Here is a 15557-nt window from a genome sequence, read left to right on the forward strand (position 1 = left end):
TGCGGTGGGCCCTCAGCACAGTGCGGTGCACTCTCAGCCCGGTGTGGTGGACTCTCAGCCCGGTGTGATGCACTCTCAGCCCAGTGCGGTGGACTCTCAGCCCAGTGTGGTGCACTCTCAGCCCGGTGTGATGCACTCTCAGCCCAGTGCGGTGGACTCTCAGCACGGTGTGGTGCACTCTCAGCCCGGTGTGGTGCACGCTCAGCACGGTGTGGTGCACTCTCAGCCCAGTGTGGTGCACTCTCAGCCCGGTGTGATGCACTCTCAGCCCGGTGCGGTGGACTTTCAGCCCAGTGTGGTGCACTCTCAGCCCGGTGCGGTGGACTCTCAGCCCAGTGCGGTGGACTCTCAGCCCGGTGCGGTGGACTCTCAGCCCGGTGTGGTGCACTCTCAGCCCGGTGCGGTGGACTCTCAGCCCAGTGCGGTGGACTCTCAGCCCGGTGCGGTGGACTCTCAGCCCGGTGTGGTGCACTCTCAGCCCGGTGCGGTGGACTCTCAGCCCGGTGCGGTGGACTCTCAGCCCAGTGCGGTGGACTCTCAGCCCGGTGCGGTGGACTCTCAGCCCGGTGTGGTGCACTCTCAGCCCGGTGCGGTGGACTCTCAGCCCAGTGCGGTGGACTCTCAGCCCGGTGCGGTGGACTCTCAGCCCGGTGTGGTGCACTCTCAGCCCGGTGCGGTGGACTCTCAGCCCAGTGTGGTGGGCTCTCAGCCCAGTGTGGTGGACTCTCAGCTCGGTGTGATGGACTCTCAGCCCAGTGTGGTGCACTCTCAGCCCAGTGCGGTGCACCCTCAGCCCGGTGCGGTGGACTCTCAGCCCAGTGCGGTGCACCCTCAGCCCGGTGTGGTGGACTCTCAGCTCGGTGTGATGGACTCTCAGCCCAGTGTGGTGCACTCTCAGCCCAGTGTGGTGCACTCTCAGCCCAGTGTGGTGGACTCTCAGCCCAGTGTGGTGCACTCTCAGCCCGGTGTGGTGGACTCTCAGCCCGGTGTGGTGGACTCTCAGCCCAGTGTGGTGGACTCTCAGCCCGGTGTGGTGGACTCTCAGCCCGGTGCGGTGGACTCTCAGCCCGGTGCGGTGGACTCTCAGGCCGGTGTGGTGCACTCTCAGCCCAGTGTGGTGCATTCTCAGCCCAGTGTGGTGGACTCTCAGCCCAGTGTGGTGGACTCTCAGCCCAGTGTGGTGCACTCTCAGCCAAGTGTGGTGCACTCTCAGCCCGGTGCGGTGCACTCTCAGCCCGGTGTGATCGACTCTCAGCACGGTGTGGTGCACTCTCAGCCCGGTGTGGTGCACTCTCAGCCCGGTGCGGTGGACTCTCAGGCTGGTGCGGTGGACTCTCAGCCCGGTGCGGTGGACTCTCAGGCCGGTGTGGTGCACTCTCAGCACGGTGCGGTGGACTCTCAGCCCGGTGCGGTGGACTCTCAGCCCGGTGTGGTGGACTCTCAGCCCGGTGCGGTGGACTCGCAGCCCAGTGCGGTGGGCTCTCAGCCCAGTGTGGTGGACTCTCAGCGCGGTGCGGTGGACTCTCAGCCCGGTGCGGTGGACTCTCAGCCCGGTGCGGTGGACTCCCAGCCCGGTGCGGTGGACTCGCAGCCCAGTGTGGTGCACTCTCAGCCCAGTGTGGTGGACTCTCAGCCAAGTGTGGTGCACTCTCAGCCCGGTGTGGTGGACTCTCAGCCCAGTGTGGTGCACTCTCAGCCCAGTGTGGTGGACTCTCAGCCCAGTGTGGTGGACTCTCAGCCCAGTGTGGTGCACTCTCAGCCCAGTGTGGTGCACTCTCAGCCAAGTGTGGTGCACTCTCAGCCCGGTGCGGTGCACTCTCAGCCCGGTGTGATGGACTCTCAGCACGGTGTGGTGCACTCTCAGCCCGTTGCGGTGGACTCTCAGGCTGGTGCGGTGGACTCTCAGCCCGGTGCGGTGGACTCTCAGGCCGGTGTGGTGCACTCTCAGCCCGGTGCGGTGGACTCTCAGCCCGGTGCGGTGGACTCTCAGCACGGTGCGGTGGACTCTCAGCCCAGTGCGGTGGACTCTCAGGCCGGTGTGGTGCACTCTCAGCCCGGTGCGGTGGACTCTCAGCCCGGTGCGGTGGACTCTCAGCACGGTGCGGTGGACTCTCAGCCCGGTGCGGTGGACTCTCAGCCCGGTGCGGTGGACTCTCAGCACGGTGCGGTGGACTCTCAGCCCAGTGCGGTGGACTCTCAGCACGGTGCGGTGGACTCTCAGCCCGGTGCGGTGGGCTCTCAGCCCAGTGTGGTGGACTCTCAGCCCAGTGCGGTGGGCTCTCAGCCCAGTGTGGTGGACTCTCAGCCCAGTGTGGTGGACTCTCAGCCCAGTGTGGTGCACTCTCAGCCCAGTGTGGTGGACTCTCAGCCCAGTGTGGTGCACTCTCAGCCCAGTGTGGTGCACTCTCAGCCAAGTGTGGTGCACTCTCAGCCCAGTGTGGAGGACTCTCAGTCCAGTGTGGTGGACTCTCAGTCCAGTGCGGTGGACTCTCAGCCAAGTGTGGTGGACTCTCAGTCCAGTGTGGTGGATTCTCAGCCCGGTGTGGTGCACTCTCAGCCCAGTGTGGTGCACTCTCAGCCCGGTGTGGTGCACTCTCAGCCCGGTGTGGTGGACTCTCAGCACAGTGTGGTGGACTCTTAGCACAGTGTGGTGGATTCTCAGCCAAGTGTGGTGCACTCTCAGCCCAGTGTGATGGACTCTCAGCCCGGTGTGGTGGGCTCTCAGCCCGGTGTGGTGGACTCTCAGCCCAGTGCGGTGGACTCTCAGCCCAGTGTGGTGGACTCTCAGCCCGGTGTGGTGGACTCTCAGCACGGTGTGGTGGACTCTCAGCACGGTATGGTGCACTCTCAGCCAAGTGTGGTGGACTCTCAGCCCGGTGCGGTGCACTCTCAGCCAAGTGTGGTGGACTCTCAGCCCGGTGTGGTGGACTCTCAGCCCAGTGCGGTGGACTCTCAGCCCGGTGTGATGGACTCTCTGCCCGGTGTGGTGGACTCTCAGCCCAGTGCGGTGGACTCTCAGCCCAGTGCGGTGAACTCTCAGCCCAGTGTGGTGGACTCTCAGCCCGGTGTGGTGGACTCTCAGCCCAGTGTGGTGGACTCTCAGCCCGGTGCGGTGCACTCTCAGCCAAGTGTGGTGGACTCTCAGCCCGGTGCGGTGCACTCTCAGCACGGTGCGGTGGACTCTCAGCCCAGTGTGGTGGACTCTCAGCACGGTGCGGTGCACTCTCAGCCAAGTGTGGTGGACTCTCAGCCCGGTGCGGTGCACTCTCAGCCAAGTGTGGTGGACTCTCAGCCCGGTGTGGTGGACTCTCAGCCCAGTGCGGTGGACTCTCAGCCCAGTGTGGTGGACTCTCAGCCCAGTGTGGTGGACTCTCAGCCCGGTGTGGTGGACTCTCAGCCCGGTGTGGTGGACTCTCAGCCCAGTGTGGTGGACTCTCAGCCCGGTGTGGTGGACTCTCAGCCGGGTGTGGTGGACTCTCAGCACGGTATGGTGCACTCTCAGCCAAGTGCGGTGGACTCTCAGCCCAGTGCGGTGGACTCTCAGCCCGGTGTGATGGACTCTCTGCCCGGTGTGGTGGACTCTCAGCCAGTGCGGTGGACTCTCAGCCCAGTGCGGTGAACTCTCAGCCCAGTGTGGTGCACTCTCAGCACGGTGCGGTGGACTCTCAGCCCAGTGTGGTGGACTCTCAGCACGGTGCGGTGCACTCTCAGCCAAGTGTGGTGGACTCTCAGCCCGGTGCGGTGCACTCTCAGCCAAGTGTGGTGGACTCTCAGCCCAGTGTGGTGGACTCTCAGCCCGGTGCGGTGGACTCTCAGCCCGATGTGGTGGACTCTCAGCCCAGTGTGGTGGACTCTCAGCCCAGTGTGTTGGCTCTCAGCCCGGTGCGGTGCACCCTCAGCCCAGTGCGGTGGACTCTCAGCCCAGTGTGGTGGACTCTCAGCCCAGTGTGGTGGACTCTCAGCCCAGTGTGGTGCACTCTCAGCCCGGTGTGGTTGACTCTCAGCCCGGTGCGGTGGACTCTCAGCCCAATGTGGTGGACTCTCAGCCCGGTGCGGTGGACTCTCAGCCCAGTGTGGTGCACTCTCAGCCCAGTGTGGTGCACTCTCAGCCCAGTGTGGTGGACTCTCAGCCCGGTGTGGTGGACTCTCAGCCCGGTGCGGTGGACTCTCAGGCCGGTGTGGTGCACTCTCAGCCTGGTGTGGAGGACTCAGCCCAGTGTGGTGGACTCTCAGCCCGGTGCGGTGCACTCTCAGCCCAGTGTGGTGGACTCTCAGCCCGGTGCGGTGCACTCTCAGCCCGGTGCGGTGGACTCTCAGCCCGGTGCGGTGGACTCTCAGCCCGGTGCGGTGGACTCTCAGCCCGGTGCGGTGGACTCTCAGCCCGGTGCGGTGGACTCTCAGCCCGGTGCGGTGGACTCTCAGCCCGGTGCGGTGGACTCTCAGCCCTGTGCGGTGGGCTCTCAGCCCAGTGTGGTGGACTCTCAGCCCAGTGTGGTGGACTCTCAGCCCGGTGTGGTGCACTCTCAGCCCAGTGTGGTGGACTCTCAGCCCAGTGTGGTGGACTCTCAGCCAAGTGTGGTGCACTCTCAGCCCGGTGTGGTGCACTCTCAGCCCAGTGTGGTGGACTCTCAGCCCAGTGTGGTGCACTCTCAGCCAAGTGTGGTGCACTCTCAGCCCGGTGTGGTGGACTCTCAGCCCGGTGTGGTGGACTCTCAGCCCAGTGTGGTGCACCCTCAGCCAAGTGTGGTGCACTCTCAGCCCGGTGTGGTGCACTCTCAGCCCAGTGTGGTGGACTCTCAGCCCAGTGTGGTGCACTCTCAGCCAAGTGTGGTGCACTCTCAGCCAAGTGTGGTGCACTCTCAGCCCGGTGTGGTGGACTCTCAGCCCAGTGTGGTGGACTCTCAGCCCAGTGTGGTGCACTCTCAGCCCAGTGTGGTGCACTCTCAGCCAAGTGTGGTGCACTCTCAGCCCGGTGCGGTGCACTCTCAGCCCGGTGTGATGGACTCTCAGCCCGGTGTGGTGCACTCTCAGCCCAGTGTGGTGCACTCTCAGCCAAGTGCGGTGCACTCTCAGCCCGGTGTGATGGACTCTCAGCCCGGTGCGGTGCACTCTCAGCCCGGTGTGATGGACTCTCAGCCCGGTGTGGTGCACTCTCAGCCAAGTGCGGTGGACTCTCAGCCCAGTGCGGTGCACTCTCAGCCCGGTGTGATGGACTCTCAGCCCGGTGTGGTGGACTCTCAGCCCAGTGTGGTGGACTCTCAGCCCGGTGCGGTGCACTCTCAGCCCGGTGCGGTGGACTCTCAGCCCGGTGCGGTGGACTCTCAGCCCGGTGCGGTGGACTCTCAGCCCGGTGCGGTGGACTCTCAGCCCGGTGCGGTGGACTCTCAGCCCGGTGCGGTGGACTCTCAGCCCTGTGCGGTGGGCTCTCAGCCCAGTGTGGTGGACTCTCAGCCCAGTGTGGTGGACTCTCAGCCCGGTGTGGTGCACTCTCAGCCCAGTGTGGTGGACTCTCAGCCCGGTGTGGTGGACTCTCAGCCAAGTGTGGTGCACTCTCAGCCCGGTGTGGTGCACTCTCAGCCCAGTGTGGTGGACTCTCAGCCCAGTGTGGTGCACTCTCAGCCAAGTGTGGTGCACTCTCAGCCCGGTGTGGTGGACTCTCAGCCCGGTGTGGTGGACTCTCAGCTCAGTGTGGTGCACCCTCAGCCAAGTGTGGTGCACTCTCAGCCCGGTGTGGTGCAGTCTCAGCCCAGTGTGGTGGACTCTCAGCCCAGTGTGGTGCACTCTCAGCCAAGTGTGGTGCACTCTCAGCCAAGTGTGGTGCACTCTCAGCCCGGTGTGGTGGACTCTCAGCCCAGTGTGGTGCACTCTCAGCCCAGTGTGGTGCACTCTCAGCCCAGTGTGGTGCACTCTCAGCCAAGTGTGGTGCACTCTCAGCCCGGTGCGGTGCACTCTCAGCCCGGTGTGATGGACTCTCAGCCCGGTGTGGTGCACTCTCAGCCCAGTGTGGTGCACTCTCAGCCAAGTGCGGTGCACTCTCAGCCCGGTGTGATGGACTCTCAGCCCGGTGCGGTGCACTCTCAGCCCGGTGTGATGGACTCTCAGCCGGTGTGGTGGACTCTCAGCCAAGGGTGGTGGACTCTCAGCCCAGTGTGGTGCACTCTCAGCCCAGTGTGGTGCACTCTCAGCCCAGTGTGGTGCACTCTCAGCCAAGTGTGGTGCACTCTCAGCCCGGTGTGATGGACTCTCAGCCCGGTGTGGTGCACTCTCAGCCCAGTGTGGTGCACTCTCAGCCCAGTGTGGTGCACTCTCAGCACTGTGCGGTGCACTCTCAGCCCAGTGTGGTGCACTCTCAGCCCAGTGTGGTGCACTCTCAGCCCAGTGTGGTGCACTCTCAGCCCAGTGTGGTGGGCTCTCAGCCCAGTGTGGTGCACTCTCAGCCCGGTGTGGTGGACTCTCAGCCCGGTGTGGTGGACTCTCAGCCCAGTGTGGTGGACTCTCAGCCCAGTGTGGTGGACTCTCAGCCCAGTGTGGTGGGCTCTCAGGCCGGTGTGGTGGACTCTCAGGCCGGTGTGGTGGGCTCTCAGGCCGGTGTGGTGGACTCTCAGGCCGGTGTGGTGGACTCTCAGCACGGTGTGGTGCACTCTCTGCCCAGTGTGGTGGACTCTCAGCCCAGTGTGGTGGACTCTCAGCCCAGTGTGGTGCACTCTCAGCCCGGTGTGGTGCACTCTCAGCCCAGTGTGGTGGACTCTCAGCCCGGTGTGGTGGACTCTCAGCCCAGTGCGGTGGACTCTCAGCCCAGTGCGGTGGACTCTCAGCCCGGTGCGGTGGACTCTCAGCCCAGTGTGGTGGACTCTCAGCCCAGTGCGGTGGACTCTCAGCCCAGTGCGGTGGACTCTCAGCCCGGTGCGGTGGACTCTCAGCCCGGTGTGGTGCACTCTCAGCCCAGTGTGGTGCACTCTCAGCCCGGTGTGGTGGACTCTCAGCCCGGTGTGGTGGACTCTCAGCCCAGTGTGGTGCACTCTCAGCCCGGTGTGGTGGACTCTCAGCCCGGTGTGGTGCACTCTCAGCCCAGTGTGGTGCACTCTCAGCCCGGTGTGGTGGACTCTCAGCCCGGTGTGGTGCACTCTCAGCCCAGTGTGGTGGACTCTCAGCCCAGTGTGGTGCACTCTCAGCCCGGTGTGGTGGACTCTCAGCCCGGTGTGGTGCACTCTCAGCCCAGTGTGGTGGACTCTCAGCCCAGTGTGGTGCACTCTCAGCCCAGTGTGGTGCACTCTCAGCCCAGTGTGGTGGACTCTCAGCCAAGTGTGGTGGACTCTCAGCCCAGTGTGGTGCACTCTCAGCCCAGTGTGGTGGACTCTCAGCCCAGTGTGGTGCACTCTCAGCCCAGTGTGGTGCACTCTCAGCCCAGTGTGGTGGACTCTCAGCCCAGTGTGGTGCACTCTCAGCCCAGTGTGGTGCACTCTCAGCCCAGTGTGGTGGACTCTCAGCCCAGTGTGGTGCACTCTCAGCCCGGTGTGGTGCACTCTCAGCCCAGTGTGGTGCACTCTCAGCCCGGTGTGGTGGACTCTCAGCCCAGTGTGGTGCACTCTCAGCCCGGTGTGGTGGACTCTCAGCCCAGTGTGGTGGACTCTCAGCCCAGTGTGGTGGACTCTCAGCCCAGTGTGGTGCACTCTCAGCCCAGTGTGGTGCACTCTCAGCCAAGTGTGGTGCACTCTCAGCCCGGTGCGGTGCACTCTCAGCCCGGTGTGATGGACTCTCAGCCCGGTGTGGTGCACTCTCAGCCCAGTGTGGTGCACTCTCAGCCAAGTGCGGTGCACTCTCAGCCCGGTGTGATGGACTCTCAGCCCGGTGTGGTGGACTCTCAGCCAAGTGTGGTGGACTCTCAGCCCAGTGTGGTGCACTCTCAGCCCGGTGTGGTGCACTCTCAGCCCGGTGTGGTGCACTCTCAGCCAAGTGTGGTGCACTCTCAGCCCGGTGTGATGGACTCTCAGCCCGGTGTGGTGCACTCTCAGCCCAGTGTGGTGCACTCTCAGCCCAGTGTGGTGCACTCTCAGCCCAGTGTGGTGCACTCTCAGCACTGTGCGGTGCACTCTCAGCCCAGTGTGGTGCACTCTCAGCCCAGTGTGGTGGGCTCTCAGCCCAGTGTGGTGGACTCTCAGGCCGGTGTGGTGCACTCTCAGCCCGGTGCGGTGGACTCTCAGCCCGGTGCGGTGGACTCTCAGGCCGGTGTGGTGGACTCTCAGCACGGTGTGGTGCACTCTCAGGCCGGTGTGGTGGACTCTCAGCCCAGTGTGGTGCACTCTCAGCCCAGTGTGGTGGACTCTCAGCCCGGTGTGGTGCACTCTCAGCCCGGTGCGGTGGACTCTCAGCTCGGTGTGGTGGACTCTCAGACAAGTGTGGTGGACTCTCAGCACGGTGCGGTGGACTCTCAGCCCAGTGTGGTGGACTCTCAGCCCGGTGCGGTGGACTCTCAGCCCGGTGCGGTGGACTCTCAGCCCGGTGCGGTGGACTCTCAGCACGGTGCGGTGGACTCTCAGCCCAGTGCGGTGGACTCTCAGCCCAGTGCGGTGGACTCTCAGCCCAGTGTGATGGACTCTCAGTCCAGTGTGGTGCACTCTCAGCCAGGTTTGGCGAACTCTCTGCTCAACATGGTGGTCTTTGGCTCTATTTGTTAGTCTCTCGGCTTGGCATATGTTCAACATGGACTTCTGGTCTCTAAGTGTTTTCTTAAAGTGCAGTCCCTCTGTGGCTAAGCTCTTGAGAAAGACTGGAGTGTTTGCACATTTAGCCCTCTTTCTTTATTTTCTCCTTAAAACTAAGAAGGTCTGCAATATGTAACTTTTAACCTTATTTTGTATGTGTTACACTATACTAGAATTATAGCAATGTTTAACTGTATTAATTTTGTTCTTTCTCTCGATCTCTTTTTTAAGGTTCTGTGCTTGGGTACTTGTACCTAAAATAGTGCTTCGTGTGGTGATATTATGCACTTTTCAGTGTGCTCCTGCATTTTTGTACTTGAGTACTTGTGGCAGTCAAATGAAATCAAAATCAAAATTGCTGGGAAAATCGGTAGATCAATAAATGTTGCAAAGGAAATGTCAGGAGTTTTGTTTTATTCAAATACCTTTCATAAAAATCTAATAATAATGTACAATTGAAACAGCAAATGAAAATTGACATAATATAGAAGTGCAATTAATGATGTCCAACACGCAAGAACAAATTCACAAAGTTAGGAGGAAGAACTTTATTCACTGCTCTGTCTCATACCCAAGTAAAACGAAACTGTATTGGGATTAGGTTTGTTCAATTAAACAAGGAATGGTGAACATCTGTCGGTCAGAAGGGCAGTTATGAAACGTTCACCACAATGTAATTAGATCTGGAGTAATTACAAACGATGATCAATCAAATCCAAACAACTTCATCTTGAAGAGGGCACATTCGACAGAAAAGAACAAGCGTTCTGAAAAGACCACTCCCTCCGTGACTCCTTCGTCAGATCCACACCCCCCACCAACCCAATATCCACTCCCGGCACCTTCCCCTGCAACCGCAAGAAATGCAAAACTTGCGCCCACACCTCCCCCCTTACTTCCCTCCAAGGCCCCAAGGGACACTTCCATATCCACCACAAATTCACCTGCACCTCCACACACATCATCTATTGCATCCGCTGCACCCGATGTGGCCTCCTCTATATTGGGGAGACAGGCCGCCTACTTGCGGAACGTTTCAGAGAACACCTCTGGGACACCCGGACCAACCAACCCAACCACCCCGTAGCCCAACACTTTAAACCCCCCTCCCACTCCATCAAGGACATGCAGGTCCTTGGACTCCTCCATCGCCAGACCATGGTAACACGACGGTTGGAGGAAGAGCGCCTCATCTTCTGCCTGGGAACCCTCCATCCACAAGGGATGAACTCGGATTTCTCCAGTTTCCTCATTTCCCCTCCCCCCCACCATGTCTCAGTCAAATCCCTCGAATTCAGCACCGCCTTCCTAACCTGCAATCATCTTCCTGACCTCTCCGCCCCCACCCCACTCCGGCCTATCACCCTCACCTTGACCTCCCTCCACCTATCGCATTTCCAAAGCCCCCCCCCAAGTCCCTCCTCCCGACCTTTTATCTTAGCCTGCTGGACACACTTTCCTCATTCCTGAAGAAGGGCTTATGCCCGAAATGTCGATTCTCCTGTTCCTTGGATGCTGCCTGACCTGCTGCGCTTTTCCAGCAACACATTTTCAGCTCTGATCTCCAGCATCTGCAGCCCTCACTTTCTCTCTGGGTGGAATGTAATGGCGATTATTAGGTAAACCAGTAAATATATTATTGGACATATCTGCTAATTCACCAATATTTGTGTCATCTGCAAACTTGATGATCAGACGAGCAATGCCCTCTTCCAGATCATTTATGTATATTACAAACAACAGTGGCCCAACACTGACCCCTGTGGAACACCTCTTGTCACCTTTCTCCATTTTGAGAAACTCCGTTCAAATATTACTCTCTTTCTCCTGATGCTCAACCAGTTCTTTATCCATCTAGCTAGAACACCCTGCACACCATGTGACTTCACCTTCTCCATTCATCTACCATGGGGAACATTATCAAATGCCTTAATAAAGTCCATGTATATGACATCAACAGCCTTTCCTTCACCTTTTCTCAAAGAAGTCTATTAAGTTGGTAAGGCACAATCGCCCCTGCACAAAACCATGTTGCCTATTACTAATAAGCCCATTCTTTTCTAAATATAAATAGATCCTATCCCTCAGTACCCTCTCCACCAACTTTCTCACCACAGAAGTCAGGCTCACTGGTCTGTAGTTACCTGGAATATCCTTACTACCCTTGTACGGGGGGATAACATGACCAACTTTCCAGCCCTCTGGCACCTCACCTGTGTTTAAGGATGCCACAAAGATATCTTTCAGGGCCACAGCTATTTCCTCTCTCACCTCCCTCTGTAACCTGGGATAGATCCCATCCGGCCCTGGAGACTTGCCCATAATAATCTCTAGCCTACCCAACACATCTTTCCCACTTATGGCAATGTGATCCAGACTAATCGAGCTTCTATCTCTAATCTCAAGATTTATCATGTTCCTCTCCTCTGTGAACACTGATGCAAAGTAATCTTTCAGAATATCACCCATTCTCTCAGGTTCGTTACACAGCCTTCCTTCATTATCCTTTAGTGGGCCAATCCTTCCTCTAGTTACCCACTTGCTTCTTATGTAAGAATAAAATGCTTTGGGATTCTCCTTAATTCTGCTTGTGAAAGCTACTTCATGACCCCTTTTAGCCTGCTTGATTCCTCGTTTAAGACTTGTCCTACTCTTCTGATATTCCTCTACAGCCCGTTCTGTTCTTAGCTGCCTCGACCTTATGTACACTTCCCTTTTCCTCTTGGCTAGTCGTACAATTTCTCCTGTCATCCACGATGCATGAATCTTGCCCTTCCTATTCTTTGCCTTCAATGGGACATGCCTATCCTGCCCCATCTTTAACATATCTTTGAAAGCCTCCCACATATCAAATGTGGACTTCCCTTCAAATAGCTGTGTCCAATCCACATTTCCGAGATCCTGCCTAATTGTGATATAATTAGCCTTGGCCCTGTTTCATACTCTACCTTTAGTACCTCATCTTTATGTACAAGTATTCTAAAATTGTGGTCGCTTTTCCCAAAGAAATCCCCGACCGCAACTTCTACCACCTGTCCTGGCTCGTTCCCTAGTACCAGGTCCAATATGGTCCCTTCCCTCATCAGACTATTGACATACTGCTCTAGAAAACTCTCCTGGACACTTCTTACAAATTCTACCCCTTCCAAACCTCAGATGCTAAGTGTATCCCAATCAATGTTGGGAAAATTAAAATCTCCCATCACCACTATCCTATTGCCTCTACATCTTTCCATAACCTGTTTACCATTTTGTTCTTCTAACTCACGCTCACTATTGGGAGGCCTGTAATACAGCCCCAACGATGTGACTGTCCCCTTCTTATTTCTCAGCTCCACCCATACTGCCTCACTATCCAAGTCATCCATCGTGTCCTCCTTTAGCACAGCCGTGATATCATCCTTGACCAGCAATGCAACTCCACCCCCCGCCCCCCTTTTACTTCCCTCCCTGCCCTGTCTGAAGCATCTATATCCTGGAACATTTGTTGCCAATCATCATGCCCTTCCTTACATTAAAGTAGATGCATTTCAGGCCACCAGTTCTTTTGCGCTCATCTGTTCTCTGCCTACTCTTCCCTTTATTAATGATATCTTCATGATTCTTAATGTCTCCAGTCTCCACTTCACTGTTTATTTATTTTCTCTTCTGGTTCCCAGTCCCCTGCCCCATTAGATTAAAACCTCCTCCAAGGACATTGGTTCTGGTCTGGTTCAGATGTAGACCCACCTTCCCCAGAACTGACCCCAATGTCCAACAAATCTGAACCCCTCTCTCCTACACCATCCCTCAAGTCACGAGTTCATCCTGCCTATTTTTTTCATTTGTACGCTGGTTAGCCCATGGCACTGATAGTAATCCCAAGATCACTACCTTTGAGCTCCTCCTCTTTAACATCTCTCCTAGCTTCCTGAATTCTGCTTTCAGGACCTCATCTCATTTTCTACTTATATCGTTGGTGCCTATATGCACCAAGACAACTGGCTGTTCATCCTCCCCTTTTAGAATGCTCTGCAGCTGATCGGTAACATCCCTGACCTGAGCACCTTGGAGGCAACATACCATTCGGGAGTCCCGTTTTCATCCCCAGAACCACCTATCTACTCCCCTCACAATAGAATCCACTATGATTATGGCCCTACAAGTCTTTTTCCCACACTTTTGAACAGCAGTGCCCGCCACAGTGCCATGATCCTGGCAACTGCTGCCCTCCCCTGGTGAGCCATCTCCCCCAACAGTATCCAAAACGGTATACCTGTTATGGAGGGAGATGACCGCAGGGAACACCTGCATTGCCTTCCTACTCTTTTTCTGCCTTTTAGTCACCTATTCATTGCTTCCCTCAGCAATTCTAACCTGTGGTGTGACCAGTTCACTAAATGTGCTATCCACGGCCTCCTCAGCATCGCGGATGCTCCACAATCAGTTCATCCGCAGCTCCAGAGCCATCATGCGGTCAAGCAACAGCTGCAGCTGGACACACTTCTTGCAAGGTTGACTTTCCTTTCGGTCCATCTCTCCTGCCAGACCTACTGAGTTTCTCCAGCTATTTCTGTTACTGTTTCAGATTTCCAAAACCCATCATTTTTTTTTGTGTATGTCTATGATCTGGGCTTCGGGTCAGTGTCGAACTTTGCACAACCAGCATCTGAGCATAACACTTTGAAGTGGTGCAAGCTGAGAGCCTGTGATTGACTGGCAGCAATTGTTCTGTAGGGCTCTGTCCAGTGAAAGATTTCCACTGCCCAGTTGAGGGCCTTATTGGCGTTTATGATCGTGTCTTCCTTAAATAGAGGTAAAACAAGTATTTTACCAACTAACTAGTCAGCTGGCGAAAGCCCATTGCTTTCATTAAGCACGGCCCAAAGCATATTTACAGACGGTTAATTCATCTGCCATTTTTTCACTCGACATTGCAATGCATTCTCGCTCCAGTTTTAAGGTTACCATATTTACTTTCAATTATCTTGGAACTGTTGTTGAAATCTGTTTTTATTTCCTTGATATCTATATTTTACTCTCCAAGTCAATTTCTTCCTTACCCATTCACTGATTTTAAACATTGGCAGCTCTTAAACATATTGCTCCTTATTGACAACACTGTCAGTTTCTTCATTTAAACACATACCTGTGCTTCATTCATACCTACGGCTATAGTTTTACCACATTTCAGCGAACTGTATTTTTGTTAATGAGTTGTAATTGTTGAATTTAATGCTTGCTATTGATTCTCTAGCTTCGCATTATTCAATCTATTTTCAAGTCTGCTTTAGCCAAACCACTCGTTCAACTTCAGCCAGCGGATTTCTTCCTGTTTCACAGCCGCATTTTGCACTGAGGTGCAATGCTGCCAAATTTAAAGAATTTAATGTTATCATTGATAATTACTTATTTCCCTGGATTTCGTTTTTTAAAAAAGACATAATTTTATTTCATTACACAGTGCTAAATCTGAAATTGACTATTTCCAAGACGCTCCATCGATATACTATTGTGGGTTTCTTTTTCAAAAGGATTCATTGATTTCTGTCTGCCAACTAGCTTTTAGAGATTTATTTTGTCAAGTATTTGTTGAAATAAATACCCTCATCCCTCCCCCTCCCCGCAATATGATTACACTCTTTTTTAAATTACCTGTTATGTACTACTGTTGTAGTTGTACCTCAAGTAGCATAAAATTCTGATGAAAGGCTTATGCCCGAAAGGTCGATTTTCCTGCTTCTCAGATACTGCCTGACCTGCTGCGCTTTTCCAGCACCACAATCTCGACTCTGATCTCCAGCATCTGCAGTCCTCACTTTCTCCCAGGTTAAAAATTCTGCCAAACTCTTCGCCCGAATAACACTGCATATATATTCTCATTTTCTGAGCTACTAAATATTTTATTGCTATGCTTGCGTAAAGTTTTATTAGCCGTGACATTTCACTGTTTTTCAGTTTTCCCACCTCTTATTAAGAGATTTATCATGAAATATTTAGTGCGACACGTGTTTTCCTCGGACTGCGTCTCAGTAATCGCCTCTCGCTGATTTTTTTTCTCTAGTTATTTGATTAAACGTTTGCTCTTTCTCAAAGTCTTGAACTCGACATTTTGTTTTCCTTTACTGCTGTTTTTCCCCGATATGAGACTTGCCGTTATTGTCCGAGTAACATTCATACAGCCTCTGCCTTCTGAAAACTCAGGTCATTGCATTATTGCTTTACAACACCATGTTAGTCATAAAATACCTGAGTTAGCACACCACACTTATACAGAGTTTGTCATCATATCTGTTATCCAGCTGGTAAGGAGAGTGTGTTCAGCCAGTCCCATGTGTATGGGAATATGGGAGGAGCGGTGATGTTCCTGTTGCTGACCGTAATCACTGGGAGCCACTGTCAGCAAAAGAAGCGCAAAGGCAAAATAAAAGTCAGGGGTTCAGTTAGTTGCAGAGCGGAAGTCCAGTTGTAATGACGAGGTGGAATAATTGAGCAAAAAGTAACACAGATATAGCATAAAGGTCCTTCTGAACTTTTCCTTTTTACTTCAGAGCATTATTGTATTGGACTGTATGGTTGATTTGCTGTATTCTGTTTAAACTCCAATCGCTTTTACAGTTTGTTCAACATAATTACCAAGAATTCTGGACCCCAAACTTGAGCTAGTAATTATTTTGTTCCCAAGGGGCTCGTTGGCCTCAAACTGGCATTGTGCGTTGGAAACTATTTGTGAGAGTATACACATGTGTAGTCATACTGGAGAATGTTAATGCATCGTTGGACATCGTTGGGTGATTTTTAGGAATGCAGCATCTGCGATTCTATTCAACACAAATACGAACTTTATGTTGATTGTTAGATTTTAAAAGAAAGACT

Source organism: Chiloscyllium plagiosum, unplaced genomic scaffold, assembly GCF_037043375.1.
Source record: "Chiloscyllium plagiosum isolate Xiang-an unplaced genomic scaffold, Cpla_swu_hap1 HiC_scaffold_17, whole genome shotgun sequence".
Taxonomy (NCBI): domain Eukaryota; kingdom Metazoa; phylum Chordata; class Chondrichthyes; order Orectolobiformes; family Hemiscylliidae; genus Chiloscyllium; species Chiloscyllium plagiosum.